At 34.6% G+C, this 20,179-nt stretch overlaps 1 long non-coding RNA gene across 2 annotated transcripts in view; it reads left to right on the top strand.

The window, feature by feature from the left end:
• The window catches only part of LOC140609171 (uncharacterized), a 219,864-nt gene that overhangs the window by 41,800 nt on the left and 157,885 nt on the right, over positions 1–20,179 (top strand). For both annotated transcript variants that reach the window (XR_012011107.1, XR_012011109.1), the window contains one exon: positions 7,616–7,694. This is a non-coding gene — a long non-coding RNA (uncharacterized lncRNA). The remainder of the gene's footprint in view (positions 1–7,615; positions 7,695–20,179) is intronic.

The raw sequence follows: 20,179 nt of genomic DNA on the forward strand, positions 1-20,179 counted from the left end.
AGGGCTTCTTTAATTTTTAGGAAAATGTCACAAAAATTCCCAGGATCTTAGAGATCTTCTACTGGTAAGGCTAATAAGTATGAGTTGTCAAAAGAAGTTTCACAGCCCTTGAAGACAATCAGGATTTGTCCTTGTCATCAATGAATTTCAGTTTAACTGCATAACACAATCTCATAGACAAGTTTACATATTCTGGGGAAAAAAAAAGATAAATTCTGGTTTCCATATTATCTTTCTACCAATACCTTCATTGTTAGTAGAATGAAAATAGATTATATTGACCATTGAGCAATATAGGTTTAAACTCTGTAGGTTCACTTATACGTGGATTTTTCCAGAGATTTGCAAAAATTAAAAAAAAACAGATAAATGATGTGACCTAGAAATACTTAAAAAAATTAGGCAAAGGGTATATCATGAATGCATAAAATATAGGTAGCTATGAGTCTATTTAATCATTTACTACCATAGTATATACAAAAATCTATTATTAAAATTTTAAATTCATCAAAAACTAGTGAAAATAGGAGAAAGAGAAAAAGGAGAAGGAGGCAAACCATTAAAGAGACTGTTAACTGTAGAGAACACACTGAGGGTTGCTGAAGGGGAGGTGCGTAGGGGAGGTGAGTAGGGCTAAGTGGGTGACAGGAATTAATGAGGGCACTTATGATGAGCACGAGGTGTTCTAAATTCTACCCCTGAAACTAATATTATGCTATATGTTAAATTACTAGAATTTAGAGAAAAACTTGAAACATGAAAAAAATAATAAATAAGACCTATCAAAACTTAGGCAGGCACACAGATTCTACATGGTGCCATTCTCAGTTGAGGAAATTATAAACAAATATAAACATGCAGTATTTAATCCTAACGGCATAAAATTAACTGTAATTAATTTACATTACATACATTACATACATTACATAGTGTCATAATGGCATAGCCACTTCTGGTTGCTATTGTGGTGAGCCCAAGTATTCCAAGTATTTTCTTAAAATGCCATGTGATGTTAATCATCTCTACATGAGCAATTCATATCAAAAAAGTCAGACAGAAATGAAGATGTGTTTCTGTAAAGTACATCAAATGTGCTTGCCTTTCTGTTCTCCTCCCACCTCTTCTGTCTCTGCCACCCCTAAGACAGCAAGACTAACCCCTCCTCTTCCTCCTCCTCCTTTGCTTCCTCCAAATGAAGATTATGAGAATGAAGACCTTTATGATTCACTTCCACTTAATGAATAGAAAATAACCATCATACTGTACTGCTAATAAACCTATTTGTTGTTTATGTGTGTAATTTTCTTCACATGAGAAATCTAGTAAGTATAGCAAGAATTGAATGGGACATTTCTGTGTCATTATCATCATCATTGCCTAAATATTCATCACGTAAAGCATCCTGTACAAGACTTGTGTGAAAGTGGATAGCCTATCCTTACATGGGAATAAGGTGGGTGGTATTTATTTATTTATTTATTTTTATGATTTTATTTTATTTATTCATGAGAGACACAGAGTGAGAGAGAGGCAGAGACATAGACAGAGGGGGAATTAGGCTACACACAGGGAGCCCGATGCAGGACTCAATCCTGGGATCACACTCTGAGCCAAAGGCAGACACTCAACCACTGAGCCACCCAGGTGGCCCGGTGGGTGGTATTTAATAGAACATTAATAATGTGTTAGTTTTCTTACTGTGTTATAACTTTCCTTTCCAAAAATTACATTACCATAAAATATGACTCTTTCATAATTGGAGAAACTGTGTGTCAGCCTAGCATTACAGGTAAGTAGTTTTAAAAAATGTAACTATGTTTCTAATATTGTGTTATGAATTTAACTATTGATGTGGAAAATAAAGACGAAAAGTTATTAAATTTCCTTACTACTAGCAGCCCATTGACAAGTCCTTGAAACAGGCAGAGTGGGCAACCCAGGTGGCTCAGCGGTTTAGTGCTGCCTTCAGCCCAGGGTGTGATCCTGGAGACCCAGAATCGAGTCCCACGTCAGGCTCCCTGCATGGAGCCTGCTTCTCCCTCTGCCTGTGCCTCTGTCTCTGTCTCTCTCTCTCTCATGAATACATAAATAAAATCTTTAAAAAAGAGAGAGAGAGAAACAGGCAGAGTGATATTCCTCTAGGAACTCAGCTGCCTCGATGTTAATACTCTGCTCTTTTGCCCTTCTAGTAGCTTGGTAATATTAAGCTCTTCACACACAAAGCCTTTGTGCATCCTATTTATGGTAGAGATTGTTCAGTTTAAGACTTAGCTTGGGTATTTTTGGTAATTTGTCAATTCTGCTTACCCTGTGAATTTGTTTCCTCTGTGAAAAGAAGAGGTGTATCTGTATTGGCTTTGTTTCTAACTAAAATTTAGGTTCATGAGAACAATACTTTAGGTAATGCACTCAGGATTTAGCACATTTCCACTGAGAATTGTATCTTCTAATTCTAGAAAAAGCATATTAACCAGGCCAAGTAGAACTAATCCTTTACTTTGGTTCAAGAATGAAGATAATGTGCCTTTGTGAAGTATTCTTTATTATGGTAACTATTAATAGGCAGGTGAAAATAGCTTTATTTTTCTAAGTAGACAGGAAAACTATTCTTACTGAGAATGCTATTTGATGTGGAAATGTTGGGGTTTGGAGCAAATGATCAAGAAGGAATTCTTAAGATGTTTTCACTGCAAAAAAATGTGGTTTTATTAAAGTATAGGGACAGGACCTATAGGCAGAAACAGCTGCACTGGGATTGTGATGGGTCACTGATTATATGCTTTCAACTTGGGAGGGGATTAGGGATAGCACAAGTCTCTAAGGATTTTTGAAAGAAAGGCTTCCAGGACCTGGAGGGGTCTAGGTGTTATTAGGAAAAGGTCATCTATTACTGTCCAATAAAACCTTAGTCATGAGATCCTTTAGATGTTTAGATGCATATTGGTAGGTCATATGCTTAGAGGCAGATTGTCTACATATATTTTGGGGTGGAAGAGTAGAGATAAAAGAAGTTTCCAAAGGAGTTTCTATATGTTTAAAGTAGATTCACAGGATCCTGAGGAGTTGGGTAATGAATGTTAAGCTAAAATTGCCTTTTGCCCTTAGCAAAGTGTCAACATCGAAGACTTGTCATGGGCAGTAAGCAGCTAGGAAATTTAATTTTTTCTTTTTCCTTTGTTTCCCACATCACTATCTACTGTGTATTTGTGAAATATAATTTTGATGATTATAAAATGTCAGAGTGTATTCTTAAATATACTATGCTAATGGTGGTTATTTACATTGATTGACAGAACTCATAACTGAAAGTCCTAGCCCTTCCTGAGTTAGTCTTAGGAATCTAGATGTAAGGAAACTATTTTAAATTATCTCAAAAGAAATTTGTTTTGGGATGCCTGAATGGCTCAGTGGTTAAAGCGTCTGCCATTGGCTCAGGGCATGATCCCGGGATCCTGAGATCGAGTCCCACGTCAGGCTCCCTGCATGGAGCCTGCTTCTCCCTCTGCCTGTGTCTCTGCCTCCCTCTGTGTGTCTCTCATGAATAAATAAATAAAATCTTAAAAAATAATATTGTTTGATTAGCGTGCCTTAAGGTTTTACTGGCTAGACAGCTGAGTAGTGGTAACAAATCAACTTGGAGTTAATAACTAGTTCAAATAATCTTTGAAATGACAGACCTGCACAGGTATAGCCAAATTAATGATATTTTGCCAGAAATATGCAAAATTAATGATTTGGAATTGATGAGATCTTAGGTTCTTTGCTTTCCTAGAATCTGAAGATTGATACTTTCAGTTGCAAATAATTCTGATCAAATCACTTGCAAATAATTCACATCAAATCCAAAGTGGTTATAAATTATCTTTGCTTATTATTATTACACCAGGGCAGCCCTCAAACAATATTATTGAAAAGAAAAATAGTAAGGTAAATTTGGTGACAGGAATAATTATGTGTCTTAATTAATTATAAATGAAGGGATTTATTTTTATCTTGGAACAATATATTGTAACAATACTCAATATGGAATAACATCCAACATCTGGTTTTCTCATCACCTTTTTTCAGATGCATTAAAACAAAGCAGTTTAGAGCTTTATATTTTGTTATGTTCTTATAAATTCATATATATATTGCAAAATTTTGATTTTATGACATGCCTAGCAATATGGAAAGAAGTTATAGGTAGTGATATGTGTGGATGTGTGTGTGCACATGCATGCATGTAAAGTGATTAGCTAATCAGCAAAGTGGAATTCACATGATTGCTAACATATAAAACTAGTTAGAGAATATTTACTTTGATAGCCTAAAACATTCTTTTGTGTATGTAAGAAAACAAAGAAAAATTGTGAAATAATCCAGTTTTGTCTTCGATGTGAATTGTTTCATTTCACTGATCTTTTGTTTGTAAGTTTGTGTTAGAGCAAGACTTCACTGATGAAGGAAGAAGTATATACTTTACATCTTGACACCGGATCCTTATATTTAGAAGAACTTACTCTTAACTACTATCAGATAGTTAACTACTCTCAGATAATATATGTGGAATTCTTAGCATTAATATTTACATTTTTTAAATCTTAAGAACTCAAATTTCAGGTAGTCTAGTTATTGAATTATTTTATGGCATTATGATAGATGAGGAAAATGCCCAAGGGCAGTTCATGTATAATGTGGCTTGGTGTACAGGTGCAAACAAAAAAAGTATTGCTACTTGATTACTTATGCAATCAGAGGTGTCTCTGAAAGGTAATGCTGATGTCTTAGTATATGTGCTGTCAAAGCGAGCCCTGGAAGGTAATGCTGATATGAAACTCTCCTAAGGTGCTGAGCTTAACTACTGCACATAGTCATTGACTTTTGCTAAATGGAAGTAGCTTATCAGAAGAATGAGCACGGAATAACAGGGAGTGTTAAAATGGCTTGGCTGGATAGGAGACCTGAAGGAGAATGGTAGAATGGTGAAGGATAAGAAGGTATGGAGAAGAGGTTTATGGATGGCCAAATGGATATGGCCATAAAGTTTAATCATCTTTGAGTCACATGCTAACATTCCAAAGAGCATCCAGCATGGAAGAGGCACAAAAGAGCTGTATGGACATACAATAACTCACCCGGTTGATGTCAACCTGACCCTTTGCTACTTTAGCTCTCTGAGAATAATACACTAATAACCATGATCACTGGAATCTATACATGTGATAAGCTGCTTAGTCTTTCATTCTCCAAGGTAGACTTAGCTGATGTTATTGCCTCATGTCAAAATTCTCAGAAACAGAAAACAATGCTGAACCCCTAATCAAACATCATTCTTTGCAGATGCAAAAGCATCTAGTGATTATTGATTACACCATATACTTTACACCCTGGAAATGCAACAATTTTTACTGACTGGAATGAATGTGACACATATCTCAGGAATTAATTAGACTTTTCTACTAGCAGTGACATGAGTAGAACTGCTATCTAAGATTAATAAAACACATTATTCAGGGCATCATATGATATAATATCACCTGTGGCCAAAGAAGCTACATTATGGCAAAAGAGAAATGGTGATATTGGTACATGGTCATGGGTATAGTAGTTATATCATATTCCACATCTGCCAGAGGTGCTGGCCTGATGCGCTAATACAGGATTTCTCAACCTGAATATCATTGACATTTGGGCCAGATAATTTTTTGTTCTATGGGGCTCTTATCAAAATTGAAAGATCACTGTACTCTACCCACTAGAGGTCAGTGGTACTTCCAACCAACTGTGAAAACCAAAAATGTTTCCAGACATTGCAAATGTTTCTGGCGGGAGTGGACAAAATCAGCCCTAGTTTAGAATCACTGAGCTAATGAACTAAACTTTTCAAAGGACAGCTATGTTGCCAACTTTGAGATACTAACCCTATGAGAATAGGATGCTATCCTCCAAGATGTTCTGTCTATCATCTATCTCTCTATCCATCTACCTACCTACCTATCTACCTAACTACCCACCCACCTATCCATCCACCCACTCATTCACCCACCCATCCATCCATCCATCCATCCATCCATCCATCCATCCATCCATCCTAAATCAATGAATATTATATGATGTTACATCCTTAGTAGATGAAGATTAGAATATATGGGTCCAGGAACAAAAGGGGCATAAATAGGAGTATCTCTACTTACTGTCAACCCCATTGGCCCACTTGGGTGATTTGCAACTCTAGACTCTAACTCTACTCTGGTTTTGAGAGTAAAAAATACTTCCTTTAGAGGATATAGTAAAAGTTTCATTAGTATTTAAGCTAGAGCCATCCCTGGTTGCACCGGGTTGCTTGTGGCCAAGAGAGGTGCAGAAAAGGAACAAAATCACCATAGTGAAAGGAATAATTAACTCTGATCTTTAGGAAGAGGTAGTACTGCTGCCACAAAACAGGAACAAAGATGAAAGTGTGTTGTACTTATTTATTTGTATATCTCTTGTTAATCTTGATATTCTCAAAATCAAATTTTGATAGTCAAAATATAAAACTAGAAGAACATAATATCCAAGACCTCAGAACTCTCAGGGATGAGGGTTCTAGGTCATTGCATATGGTAAGCCACCTAAAATAGCAGAGATGGTAGAGGTGAGTGAGATGGTACACTACTCAAATTTGCCCTTCAGGATAAAGGTACTCATGCACTGGGTTTTGAGTTGCCAATGGCTCATAGCCTAAACCATTATGAGAAATTGTACTTAATCAAATGGAGCTGCTTTGTCCTATGTTTCACTCATTCTCCAGGAGCAGACCACATCCAACAGTTGGCCAATGTGGGAATAGAAAGACATGTCCCCCTTGCCTCAACTCAGGACAAATCTTAAGAGCTAATCAACCTCCAGAGCCCCTTATAAGATTGTGTGCTCTCTTCTAAATGCATTGAAATTCTACTTCTCTGTCAAAGTCTGCTTCCCTTATTCTCTCACAGAAGTTTATCCCAAGAGCTCTCTCTAATAAACTCCTTGCATAGAGTATCCTCTCCCAAGTCTTTTCCATGGGAAACCTGACCTAAGATATGGACAGATTCCAAGTATATCTCTAAAGTTGCATTGAATAGTTTGGGAGGATGTAAAAAAGGATGAATTTTATATAAAATTTTGGGAATTGGTCTGCAATGATAAAACTAAAACTAAAGTAAGATTGAAATTAAAAGTTTCTCTATAAAAATAAAAAAATTCATAACTTTGTAATTTGACATAAAATATTGTATAAATTGGGGATCCCTGGGTGGCGCAGCGGTTTGACGCCTGCCTTTGGCCCAGGGCGCGATCCTGGAGACCCGGGATCGAATCCCAAGTCGGGCTCCCGGTGCATGGAGCCTGCTTCTCCCTCTGCGTGTGTCTCTGCCTCTCTCTCTCTCTCTCTCTCTGTGACTATCATAAATAAATAAAAATAAAAAAAAAGAATTCTTAAAAATATATATATATTGTATAAATTAATAAAATTTAAAGTGTTGATTAAAATGATTTTCCTCTGAAGCCTAACTATAATTAATTGGAAATTGTGAATTATTATTTGCACTAAAATTGTATCCCTTATATCATGCTTACTGGGCACTGACTCAGTTTTTTTCTTTATGCTTAGTCCTTGAAAATGGGAAGATTAAACTGAAATACATCGAGGGAAGAGTGAAGAGAAAATGTTAAGAATCCTGCTTGTATCAGTAAGAGTCTCTTTGAATATTTACCTGTAATTTTTATTTCACTAAATATGTATTTATGCATCTGGGGTATTTTAAAATATCCATAGTTGTGAGGGATAAATCACATTTATTTCAGAAAAAAATCAGCATCTTTCTTATAACAAGGAAAAAGTCTACTATTCAAACTTTAAATTGAGTTTTGCAGCATATTTCTCTTCTCCAAATCTCGTGGTTTAAAATATTTTATGTTTTAAGGATGAATTTTGAAATCCATGGATAATCTCAAACTCAGTTGTCTGACATCAATCTTAAACACGGGTGACTTAGCTCTTTGATGTTAGCTTAATGCAAGAATTTTCAGGTATTGGTAATATAGCTTAAGATTATTTGAATATTTTGTTTCCCAGCAAATAATTGGCCTTAGTGGTTTTTGGAGATCCAAGCAATCTAAATAAATGAAAAAAAATACTCTATTTATATAAATAATATGTGGAATACAGTTGCATGTCACAGTGGACTTTCTGAAGTTAATCTCAATTATTGTTTATTATGTCTAAATGATTATTTCAATATCTTAGCTAATTTTGAAAGAAATTTAAGAATACATTTAGAGTAAACACAATTTAAAATTTAAATAGGATTGAAACACACATGCACATTCAAAGAAGTAACTGAGCACAGCAGAACTCAACCCATTATCTGAAGTTGACAAGGATATTTCATTTCATACATCATTTAGACACTAATTTGCCAACAATGATTCAATAAATTTAGTAGCTCTTAAGATATTAGTGGAATGAGAAGGAAAAAAACCAGCACATTTGTTTTTAACAAATATCTATATGCCAAGATGCACAGAGCTAGTGAACCCTCCAGTCCTGTTAGGGATATATTCACATTTGACTAAGCTAATATGCCTGACTTTTTGTAAACTCAAAAGTGAGATAAAACCACCACAACAAAAAAACTTATTTACTTCAAAAGCAAGAGTTAATTTTAATTTAGCTTGAAGGCTCCACAATATATTTAACAGCACCTAAATTAGAAGCTGGAAAGTAATAAATCATTCCTTGCCAATATTTTAATTCACAATTACATTTCCTCTGGGGACAATTTAGAGATAAGATAAATGAAAAAAAAAAGGGGTCCAAGTGTCCTAGAAAGATAATTCAATGTAAAATTCTGGTTACAGATCTGAACTTACAAATTATATGAGATATGACAAATAATTTATGAATTTGTTGATTCGTTAATTACTTCTCACAGTACTGGTTAAACTACCCATATGCCAAACTTTTTCAAATGTATTAACCTCTGTATCATCAAACAAGATGTCAATCAATAACATTTAGATTAACCAGGGCATCTAGGACCCTCATGATATATAAGAGAAATAAACATCTAGGTCATTGTCTTAAAACAGATACAGTTTAAAATAGGAAACATCAGAAGCACTTAAATATTTGATAAGTACAAAGATGTAGATTAAATAGGTATGTGATATGTGATATGTGATAAATAGATCGATAGGTAGATAATAGATATGTATTAGATATACATAGATGAACAGAGGATAGAGAGATACCTATCTCTCTATACCTAGGTATGGATGTTACTATGTAGTTTGTTCAAGTACCTTTCTAAATATGAATTTTTAACCTACTGAATCCTCATCAAATCCTGTTTTATTATTGGTGTTTAATTAATGAAATAAATGAAATAGTAGGGATTTTTAAAAAAATACATTTGATAAAATCCCAATAGTTAGGAAATGATCAAAAAGCACATCCAACTTTGCCTGCTCAGGTTTAAAGCAAGGATTCAACCATGATGCTTGCTAACTTTCATCTCTATATTACCTTTAACATTAAAACGCTGGAATAATTTGAAAGAAGCCATAGGGATCCCTGGGTGGCACAGCGGTTTGGCACCTGCCTTTGGCCCAGGGCACGATCCTGGAGACCCGGGATCGAATCCCATGTCGGGCTCCCGGTGCATGGAGCATGCTTCTCCCTCTGCCTTTGTCTCTGCCTCTCCCCCTCTCTCTGTGTGACTATCATAAATAAATAAAAAATTAAAAAAAATGTATTTAAAAAAAAAATGAAAGAAGCCATAAATGGATTATTGGAGATCATGACTATGTACCCAGATTCTAACAAGGTCAGGGGGATTAGTAGGACTCCACATTGCTTCATAAGCGTACCAGACAAGTCTGTTGTAGTTGCTATCATCCACAGTATGAAAGCACTTACAAAACTCACCATATGGCTATAATTTAAGGCAAAGGTAAAATCTCTGTCACTAAGAGAAAATAGATAAACACGACAGGGAATTAATTTTATTTGTGTTTTTATAAAAAGCAGCTCCAATCTCAGAAAAAAATAGAGAAGAACAATTCAAATAATATAATCCATGAACTCAGAAGCTATCTTTCCAAGGATTCTCTCAGTGTTCTAATTCACAATGTAGCTATTCAATCTGCTCTCACCTTCTCTTCATGAGACTAACAGCTAATGTTTTTTTAATTTTTAATTTTGTGGGGTGCCTGGGTGGCTTAGTCAGTTGGGCTTCCAACTCTTTATTTTGGCTCAGGTCGTGATCTCAGGGTTGTGAGATCAAATACTGTGAAAGGCTCCACACTCAGTGGAAAGTCTGCTTGATATTCTCTTTCTCTCCCCCTCCCTCTATTCCTCCCCCCACTCGTGTATACTCTCTCTCTAAAATAAATAAATAAATCTTAAAAAATTAATTATAGAACAATTCTATTATTTCCCAGCAGTTGTGAAATATAATACAAAAAAATTCCATACATCATTCAAGAAGTTTCCCCAATCATAATATTTTGTATAACTGTAGTTTAAGATCACAAACATAAAATTCATATCAGTGTAATCCGCTCACCTTATCCAGATTCCACTCATTTTACAGGCATTCATTTTTCTGTGTTTGTATTTAGTTCTAAGAAGTCTTATCTTATGCATTGATTTCTTTGTAACCACCATCACAACCACAGAATAGTTATATTACAAAGATCCTACATGAAACCCTTTTATGTCCATAGCCACCTCCTTCCCTGGCTCCTTTCATAATTCCTAACAACCATGAATTTGTTCTCCATCTCTATAATTTTGTTGTTTGCAAAATGCTATATAAATGGAACAAGAGAGTATGTAGCTTTTTGAAAGTGACTTTTTTCACTGTGTATAATTCTCTAGAATTCAGATACATCCAAGTTGTTGCCTATATTACTGGTTTCTTCTTCATTGTTGCTAAGTAGTACACCATAGTATGGGTATTCCATGTTGTGTTTAAGTATTCACTTGCTATTTCTAGTTTGGGACTCAAATCAAAACCCAAGAGTCATTCTTGATACTTTTTTTTTTTATTTGATCAGTTCCTGCATCCAATTATTGAGAAATTCTTATCAACATTACTTGCAAAATGTAACTCAGATCTACCCACATGTATCCATCTTCACAGGACACACTGTCAAACCTACCATTATCTCATTCCTGCAGTGCAGTCACAAACCATTCAATTGTCTATTTTTGTTCCCCCATAATCTACAGTGATCAAAGCTAGTCTTTGTACTGAGAGTTTCTCCATGATCTGCTCTCACTCTTATAGCTTACCAATGGCATCTTCACTCTGTGTCAATAAGATTTAGCCACAATGGTCTTTTTCCTCTAAACTCATTGTTTCAGGGTCATTGCAAGTGCTGTTCCTTTGCCCGAAGCATCTCCCATCCTTGCTTGTGTGGTGAACTCAAATGTCACCCCCTTAGTAAAATGTTAAGTATCTTAGCCTCCCAACCTAATGCTTACCACATCCATTTCATTTGCTTGCTGTCTTGGGAGCTTGTTTATTTTTTTTTTTAGGATGTATCGCTACTGCAGTAACCTAATGTGTTTATTGTCAATCATCCACTTAAGAATATTAGCCACTTGATAGCATAAAAATATTTATTTTATTCACTGCTATATTTCCAGAATCTGAATGGTATGGTACCTGGAATATAGAACTTACTAAACACTTGCTTTATATATGTAACTATAACTATCATCTATCTATTTATCTATCATCTGTCCGTATATCTATCATCTATGTATATCTATCACTGATCTATCAAATGTTCTTTAAAATATGAACCAAAGTTAATTTGATAGTCTTTTTCTTGTGACAAAATTCATGTCTTGTATGATTTGAACACAGATTTTTCTCATTTTTCCCTAAATATACTATGTTCTTCCCCATTTCCTTTTCTTTTCAAGTAACTTTTTCTTCCCTCAACTCTATAACCCTTCTGTATGAGAAACTTATTTACAATATCTTGAGCTAAATCAGGAGCAACATTCTCTGAACTTACAACAAGATTCTAAATGTTAATCAGGAAGGAGTAACTTTGGGCTCTTTTAACAATCAGTATTTCAGTTGTTTTGCTGCTTGAGCATCAGAAAGAACATTATCATATTACAATACCCTCATGTTCATCACACTGAGATTTGTCATCTTGTGACATGTCTTTCAAATTTATCTTTAAAGATATTTCAAATGTCAGGATTTGGTTGAGCAAGGGGTGAAGGCACTTGAAAAAAGTTTTCAAACTGAAGTTCTTAGTCATCATTCATTGTTTGTAACCTTATTTCTTACTTGGCATACACTGCTGTTATTCTCTCTCTCTCTCTCTCTCTCTCTCTCTCTCTCTCTCTCTCTCTCTCTTTTTATTTCACCACCAACATCCTGGCCAGCTATCCCACTGTCATTTAAAGCAAGGTGCCACTATCCATACGGTAAGAATGTTAACATAGAAAAAAAAAATGTCCCTGGTCAAATAACACTAGTACAAAAAGCAAGATAGTTATAAGAATGGACAAGGAGGCTCCCGAAAAAAGTATTAAAAAAAATCTTTAAGTGTATAAATATATTTTTGATAGCAGGGAACTTTATGTCAGCAGCCTGTTTTATTTAGAGGAAGTCTTTGACAATGTTCATGCTTTGGTTACCTAATAGTATTCTATCAGGAGTAAATTGGGTTTCTGGTAACACACTTGCTCTAAAAACAGCATAAAAACTAATGACCGTGTCAAGCTATGTACACTGCCGACAGCTACAGTATGCCAGGCTAATTGCTTAAATTGGATTTCTGATACTTTTGCTCAGTCAAAGGCTGTGTTTTGAATACTGGCCGACCAGACAATGAACCCATCAGGCATTTTGTGGAAAGATACAAATTCAGAAACAGGCTTCTATCCCTTCAGAACTCTGATTATTTCAGCAATGGTAATGTCCCCTTGATTTTCCAATCTGTCATTCCATTACAAGCACAAATCCTTTCAAACTATGGAATGAAAAATGGTGGGGAAAGGCCAATTGGAGAATGGGTTTTGGAGATAAAAGACTTCTTATACACTTGTTAGAGTCCTAGTTTTAAATAAATACTATTGTGTCTGAAGGGAATAATATCAGCCTTGGATGCTAGTAGATAATAATGTGCAAGTTTCATTGACTTCACTTCCTAAAAAGGTATCCTTTCTCTTCCTGCATTATTCATAGGCTTATTCTTTAATACGCCCTATCATTCTTTCATTTCTTCCCATATTTTCCCTCCTTTTTCATTACATGTCTTTCTTCAGTAACATTTATACTTGATGTTGGATATCCATTTACAAAGTACGATACACAAAAATAAAGGAAAGATAAGGACTTCCCCCACATAAACAAAATCAGAGAGACTTTGTCCCCCGTAGACCAGCAGTGTATGAATTGCCAAAGGAGGTTCTTCAAGCTGAAATGAACAGATGTTAAATAGGAACACCAAAGTATATGAAAGTACAAACCTCACTGGTAAGGGCAAATATATAGAAAGACACCAATATTGGAACACTGTCATGGTAGCATGGAAATCACCTTTAAGTGTTAAATACAAAAGCATAAAGAATAACCATAACCACAAAAATTTGTTAATGGATATCTAATATAAGAATAAGGGAACTCTGACATCAATAACAAAGTAGGAGTGATGAAAGTAAAAGTATAGGGGTTTTGTATGAGATTGGAGTTTTCTGTTTAAAAATAGACTGTTTTAACTATGAGAGGTTTGATGCAAGACTAACCACAAAGGAAAAATTTACAGTAGACATATAAAAGATAAGAATAAAGCATATCATTACACACACACACACAGCCACAAAGACAGTAAGAAAATAATAAATAAACAAGAGAACTACAAAACAGACAACAGTTAACAAAGTGGTAGTCATAGGTCCTTATCTATCAATAATTAGTTGAATGTATTAAACTCATCAATCAAAAGACAGAGCGGATGAATGCATAAAAAACAAAAAACAAACAAATGAGAACAAAACCCCACCACCTACACAGGTGGTGTCTATAAGAAACCTGTCTATAAGAAACTCACTTTAAATTTAAAGGAATACATAGGCTGAAAATAAAGTTATGATTCCTGTTTTAGAGAGATTCATTTGAAGTCATTCTGGAGCTTTTGGGAGTTCTCAATTTTAGTTCTGTCATTATGTCTCTGTATTTTTTCTTCTGTACTCAACATCTTACAGAAATCATTTCTTCCCCTGGGTTTGAAACATGGTACCTCCCATATGAGTCACAAATCTACACAAGTAATGTCATATCTCCAAAATTTCTCTTCACTTAGTCAACCTCAAATCATCCAATGACTACACTCATCAGTTATCACCTCTTCTTCTACCCCAAGCAAATACACATTTTGCTACCAGTCGCTTTTCAATATGCCAGCCTAAACCATGTTTTATGTTTTTTTTTTCTTTAGCTCTAACATATAATCACCACCCATTTCTATTTTGCTAATTTCACTTTGCTTTAATTTTCAGAAGGTTCATTAAGAGGGATTAGAGCAGAATCATTTCCACAGATAAAGTTATTTGGGAGCATGGATAGAAAAAATAGAAACAAGGAGAGCTCAGAGTCATATTCTTAGAAGTTTAATTCCCTGAAGACAACGATTTATTTAGAAATTCAGCAGCTTATATCTATATCCCTGTAATAGCTAGCTTCTTATTCATATCTTCTCATTTATTTAACTTTTATACATTAGAAGGAGAAAAATTCCAAGCATGTTACAGAGTGAAACCTGTGGCTGACCAGAGGCCAGAGGATGGGGGGGAACTGTAAGCAAATAGGACCTGCACTTAAGCCAAAGACAAGGACTTGTCCTTATATTTTATAGATTCCAAATTCACTTTATCTATTCAGCAAGTTTGTTTTGAGAATGGTGCTCATCAAACCAATAGGAAAAAAAAACTGTTGTATTTACTAAACAGAAGCATTTATAGATTTATAAAAGCCAGATATCAGCTAGATCACCTTCTGCCTCTTACTGATCTCATTAACCTGGCTTAAGCACTAAATTCAAAGCCTGTGACTGTCACAAATCTTTTTTTCTTTTTACATTATTTCACTGACTTCCATATGCTTTTCTGCTTTCTTAAATATGTGAGCATTGCCTGTGTTCCACCTAGACTAGCACAACAAGTGCTATTTGTTTGCCATTTCCAGACACTTCCAATATTATGAGGCCTTGGTACCTTTACTGAAGACTAGGATCTTGTGTTTGGGTGTGTAGGGTGCATACATGCCACAATAAAGAATGTAAAGGTCATGAGGAAGACATGTGGACTGTAGAGACTCTCTATCTCTCTGGTTTCATCTTTCCCAGTTTAAAATCTAAAGTTCTCTCTGCCTTAGGTCGGCTCACACCTGAGCTTCTTCATTTTGTAGCCTAAGTTCCAAGTTGTTATCGGAGTTTTTTACTCCAAAGATTGTCTCATTTCTCCAAAGGAGTTCTGATAAAGTTTAATGCTTCTAGACAAAAACTAGCTTAAGTGTGGGGGGCGGGGTAGGGGATTTAATAGTCTTAAAAGATTTATGGTTATATAAGCTGTCTCACAAGTGTCTTTCCTTCTGGTGACTAGAATATACATGTACACCAGATAGTGTTCCTCTCCTTTTGTCAATTTTTCTGAAAAACTGACATAATTAGTTCCTGATTTTGTAGAATGTATACATATCTCAGCACATGCCTCTACTTCTTTTTCTCTTCACACATTCTTTCTCCAGAAACACTAAGTTATGTTCCATCCAGCCCTGAGGAGACCCTCATTTCATCTTGATATTTTTCAGATCTCCTTACTTTGCACAATTGTAAGCATTGTTTTATAATAGACGATTGATACAGATAGCAATACTCTTTCATTACATATTATTATTCATTTAAATATCACCAAGAAATGTATTTTCAATCTCTGGAGCAGATTCCAGTAATCCTTTCTGTGCTGACTACAGAACAGATTCTGCAGATATTATTTTAATCTTTGTACCCCATGGAAAGCTCTAGCAGTGGCTTTTATGGCTTTTGTATGACTGTACCATGAATTCACAATGATAATATCCAGAACACATTTCAGAAACTATTTTCTCAAAAGGATATAATGAACAAGTATCTAACATTATTTAGAGTCATGGGGGGAAATACCACTGTCATGTAATTAAATGGCTATTTAACATATATAGGTATGTATTGTGTATGCATGTATTTAGAGCACACCCTACTTTTTCTGAAGTGAACCTATGTGTATCATGATGAAATAGTAAGCTTTTGTCACTTGTTTACCTTTAGCTCTGGGAAGAAAGGGGACAAAGGTCTATATTATAAATTTATTGGGTCAGTTTGGGACCACTGAGACATTCCACCAGGCAAATAATAGCAGATCAATTCTCATTCTCTAATCTTTCTTTGGATCTCTGCTTGGTACATGAAGCTTTCTTTTAAATGGATGTAAGTGATATAAAGGTGAAGAGACAGAAAACCTAATGCTTTAAAGTTCACTTATCATTTATCTAACATAAGTTCTCAAGGGAAGAGAGTTCACTGAATGCTTATCAGGCCTTCCTATTATTTGATATGTTGACACCCAATTAACTGGGGCTTTAAAGGTTTAGCTCAACTTGAAAAGGAAGAAAAGGACAATCCTTTATTATTTTTTACTGTCCTCAAAACATTATGCTATAAAGGCATAGTTTATCACATCATACTTATGCATTTTTAAACTCTCAATTTTATTCATTTTGTGGAAATTACATCTTAACTAATATCTACTCAATGCTCAGAATAGCCTGAAGATAAAAACAAAGTATTTGGAATAAAGGCCACTCTGGGCAACCCAGCTGGTGTGAGTGAGTTGAATTACTAAAATCTCCAGTGCCATGATCCTCAAGGCCTAATTAACTTCTGTGAGAAATGAATATTTCCTGGGGATTTACTGTCTTGACATAATTCAAGCCCTCATAGCTATTAACAATGAGTGATCTCAAATGGAGCAATGGATTACAGGGCCACAGTATCAGTTTTTAATGTGCAATACAATTAATTTAGGGGTCATATACTTGTTGAATGAAACTACTGGGTGAAGTGTAATTAGTTGTAATTTAGGCTTACATATTTTATTTGCTTTGGATTTTCACATGTTTCCTGTGCATGAGTGCCATTACTGTTTTCTTTCTTTCTTATACTTCTTCAGTGAAGACGCTAGCCTCATAATAGACATATATCCTTTGAGTAGTTTTGCAGTCATATTTTTAAGGAAGATACCTGGGACATGATACATATTAATAGACATTTTATTTATGAATATTTCTAGTTTTTAGAGACTTTTTAAAATTGGAATAATATATCTTATGCCAGGAAATGTTAGCCAGTAGATTTGGATCTTTGTGTCAGTTCTATACAGTTACTGCTCCCTGAGATTGAATATATCTACCCAGAATCTGTACATTATTCTGGCTCTCTTTAGTAACACCTGATGCCTCTCAGGCTCCAGAAAAGAATTCCAACTGTATTTCCGAAGTACACACTATTTTATGTACTGAACCTAAAGATAATTTGATCACCAGGGATAACATACAACTCACAGCAATCTTTTCTTTCTCTTTTTTTTTTTTCTAGCTGCCAAGAAACTCACACTAAATTTGAACTTTGATCCTTACAAATATATTGACCCTATCATTGAAGTTTGGAGTAGAAAGTTTTTGAGTTGGAAATGCTCACTTAATAAAGAAGGACACTAGGATACAAAATTAAGTAACCTGACATACCACAGATACTTGGTGGTAGTTACATTAAATTATATTAAAGAAATACAGTATGATGTTGGATAAGGATCCTATGAAAACAATTTAACCAATGGAAAGCATTTCCTTATAATTTTTCTAGTTATATAGTCTTGAGATCAGCAAAGAAGATAGTCCACTACAAATATAATTTTCAAAATTTTACTGGTCTTTTTCATAGTTTTGTTTTCTATAAGACTTATAGGCTGATTACTTTCTTTTAATAACTAACATCTTAATTAAACCTACATAGAACCTAATTCTAAGAGTGATAAGAAAAATTCTGGTACTAAAATTAGTTATGAAACATAGCAAGAACTTTTATACCAAGTTTTATTTAACTTTGATGGTTAATCATGGAAATGATGGTTAATATTTGAAACATGGCAACTTAAATATCAAAATGCATCAAAGGCCTCAAACTTTTAATTATGCTTTATCCTTCAATATTTATTTGTCAATACTCCAAGTAAGCAAACACAGGTATAATTTTTAACACTAATGAAATTAAAATATAATACTTAAGATATTTTATTTAGAAAGTCCGTTTCAAATAATTTGAAATATCTTTGCTCTTTTTCATCCTTGGTTGCCTTTGAGATATCTCAACCTAAGGCTGGCCTCTAACTGTCTTACACTTCAACATTTACCACTGACTTGGCATTGATTACTGAAGGGAGAAGAATTTGCCATCCCAAAATATGTCTCTTTGGCATAAAGATTATTTTAGGATGATTATTTTTAAGAAAAGCAGACATGGAAAAAATGAGTGGAAGTTACTCTTTTGTAAGACACATTTATCTTTAAAAGGAAAATCTCCATTTTTAAAGAGATATCTCTCTCTTTACCAGGAAGAGAAGGATCACTAAATCTCTAGAAACTCTAATCAATGGGGAAGGCAAAAATCTAAATCTGCATAACAGCCTTATCCTTAACTACTGTGCTTCTCCTGGTAACCTCCCATAACTGGCTCCCACTCCTCAACATCTTTTGTTTTAGCTGGAGATAGTATGGTGGTAAGATGATGGCTTAGGCCATTGTTGGGCATTGACTGTTTTTCTGGGTATCTCTCATGTATACTGGAGATACATATATTATTAAGTTTCTGTTTGTTTTTCTCCTATTAATCTGTCTTTTATAACAGTTCTCAATCAAGAACCTAGGAGTTCTTTGTTCAGAATGAAAACAAGCTGCTTCTGCAGGAAGTTTATAATTTAATTGAGTTATTATCAAAAACACATATGTGATTGAAATTAAAACATGTGAGAAGTAGAAAACAATATGAAAAATAATCCCATAGATTCAACCAGGTTTCATGTTTTAAATTTTACTCACCATTCACAGAAGCAAAATGCCCATTGATTTCTTATTGATCTGACAAAGCCTATATCCATAGGGAAATGGGTAAAAGGAAAAAGGGAAAAAGTAAATCCACCTATCTTGAATAAAACCCTACATTTTACACAATGACAACTCTATTTAGTTTTTAGCAGCACACTATGAAAAGTACAGACATTGCATATGGAAAACGTTATATTGAAAGACAGATGCTCAGTGAAATTAAGCATTCTGCCCACAGAGAATTGAAAAACACTTCTGGGAGAGGATTTAGCTGATATTAAAGTGCCCTCTTGAGGATGAAAACTTGACTACATGACAAAAAAGTACTACTGAAATACCAAATCCTTTCACTGAATTATCAAAAGAAATTTCTTCAAATGGTCAAATGTGTATCAGAACTACTAAAGAAATTCTTTCTTTCTTTCTTTCTTTCTTTCTTTCTTTCTTTCTTTCTTTCTTTCTTTCTTTCTTCCTTTCTTTCTTCCTTTCTTTCTTCCTTTCTTTTCCTTTCTTCCTTTCTTTCTTTCTTTCTTTCTTTCTTTTCTTTCTTTTGTTCTTTCTCTTCCTTTCTTCCTTTCCCTCTTTTTTTTTTTTTTGTGTGTGTGTAAAGCAAATGATAATTTGCCTGCCTTCTTTCCTACTAACTCTCTTTAAAGGGGAGGAATTCTGCAAGAACAGCTAATAAATCTAAAGAGTAGAAAGTTTTATCCATATCTTACTGTTGAATACATAGAATATCTGTTATTGTGGAAGAAATATTACTTTCAAGAACTCATTTTAATTTCTGACAAGAAAAAGAGCTTCCTGTGAATTGATTCTATTTCAGTTTCAGGCCTTGTCAAGGCTTAGCTGTGAGTAAGAGAGGTTGTGTGTTTCTTTCATCAGTTCATACAGATTACTGCTGAATCTCCAGATTGTTAATCCAGATTGGTCAGGTAGCTCTCTTGAGGCTACCATCTAGCTATGATGCATGCAGATTTCAGTGAGTTCTTAAGTCCCTGGCT

This window comes from Canis lupus, chromosome 18 (assembly GCF_048164855.1).
Source record: "Canis lupus baileyi chromosome 18, mCanLup2.hap1, whole genome shotgun sequence".
In the NCBI taxonomy this organism is placed as follows: Eukaryota; Metazoa; Chordata; class Mammalia; order Carnivora; family Canidae; genus Canis; species Canis lupus.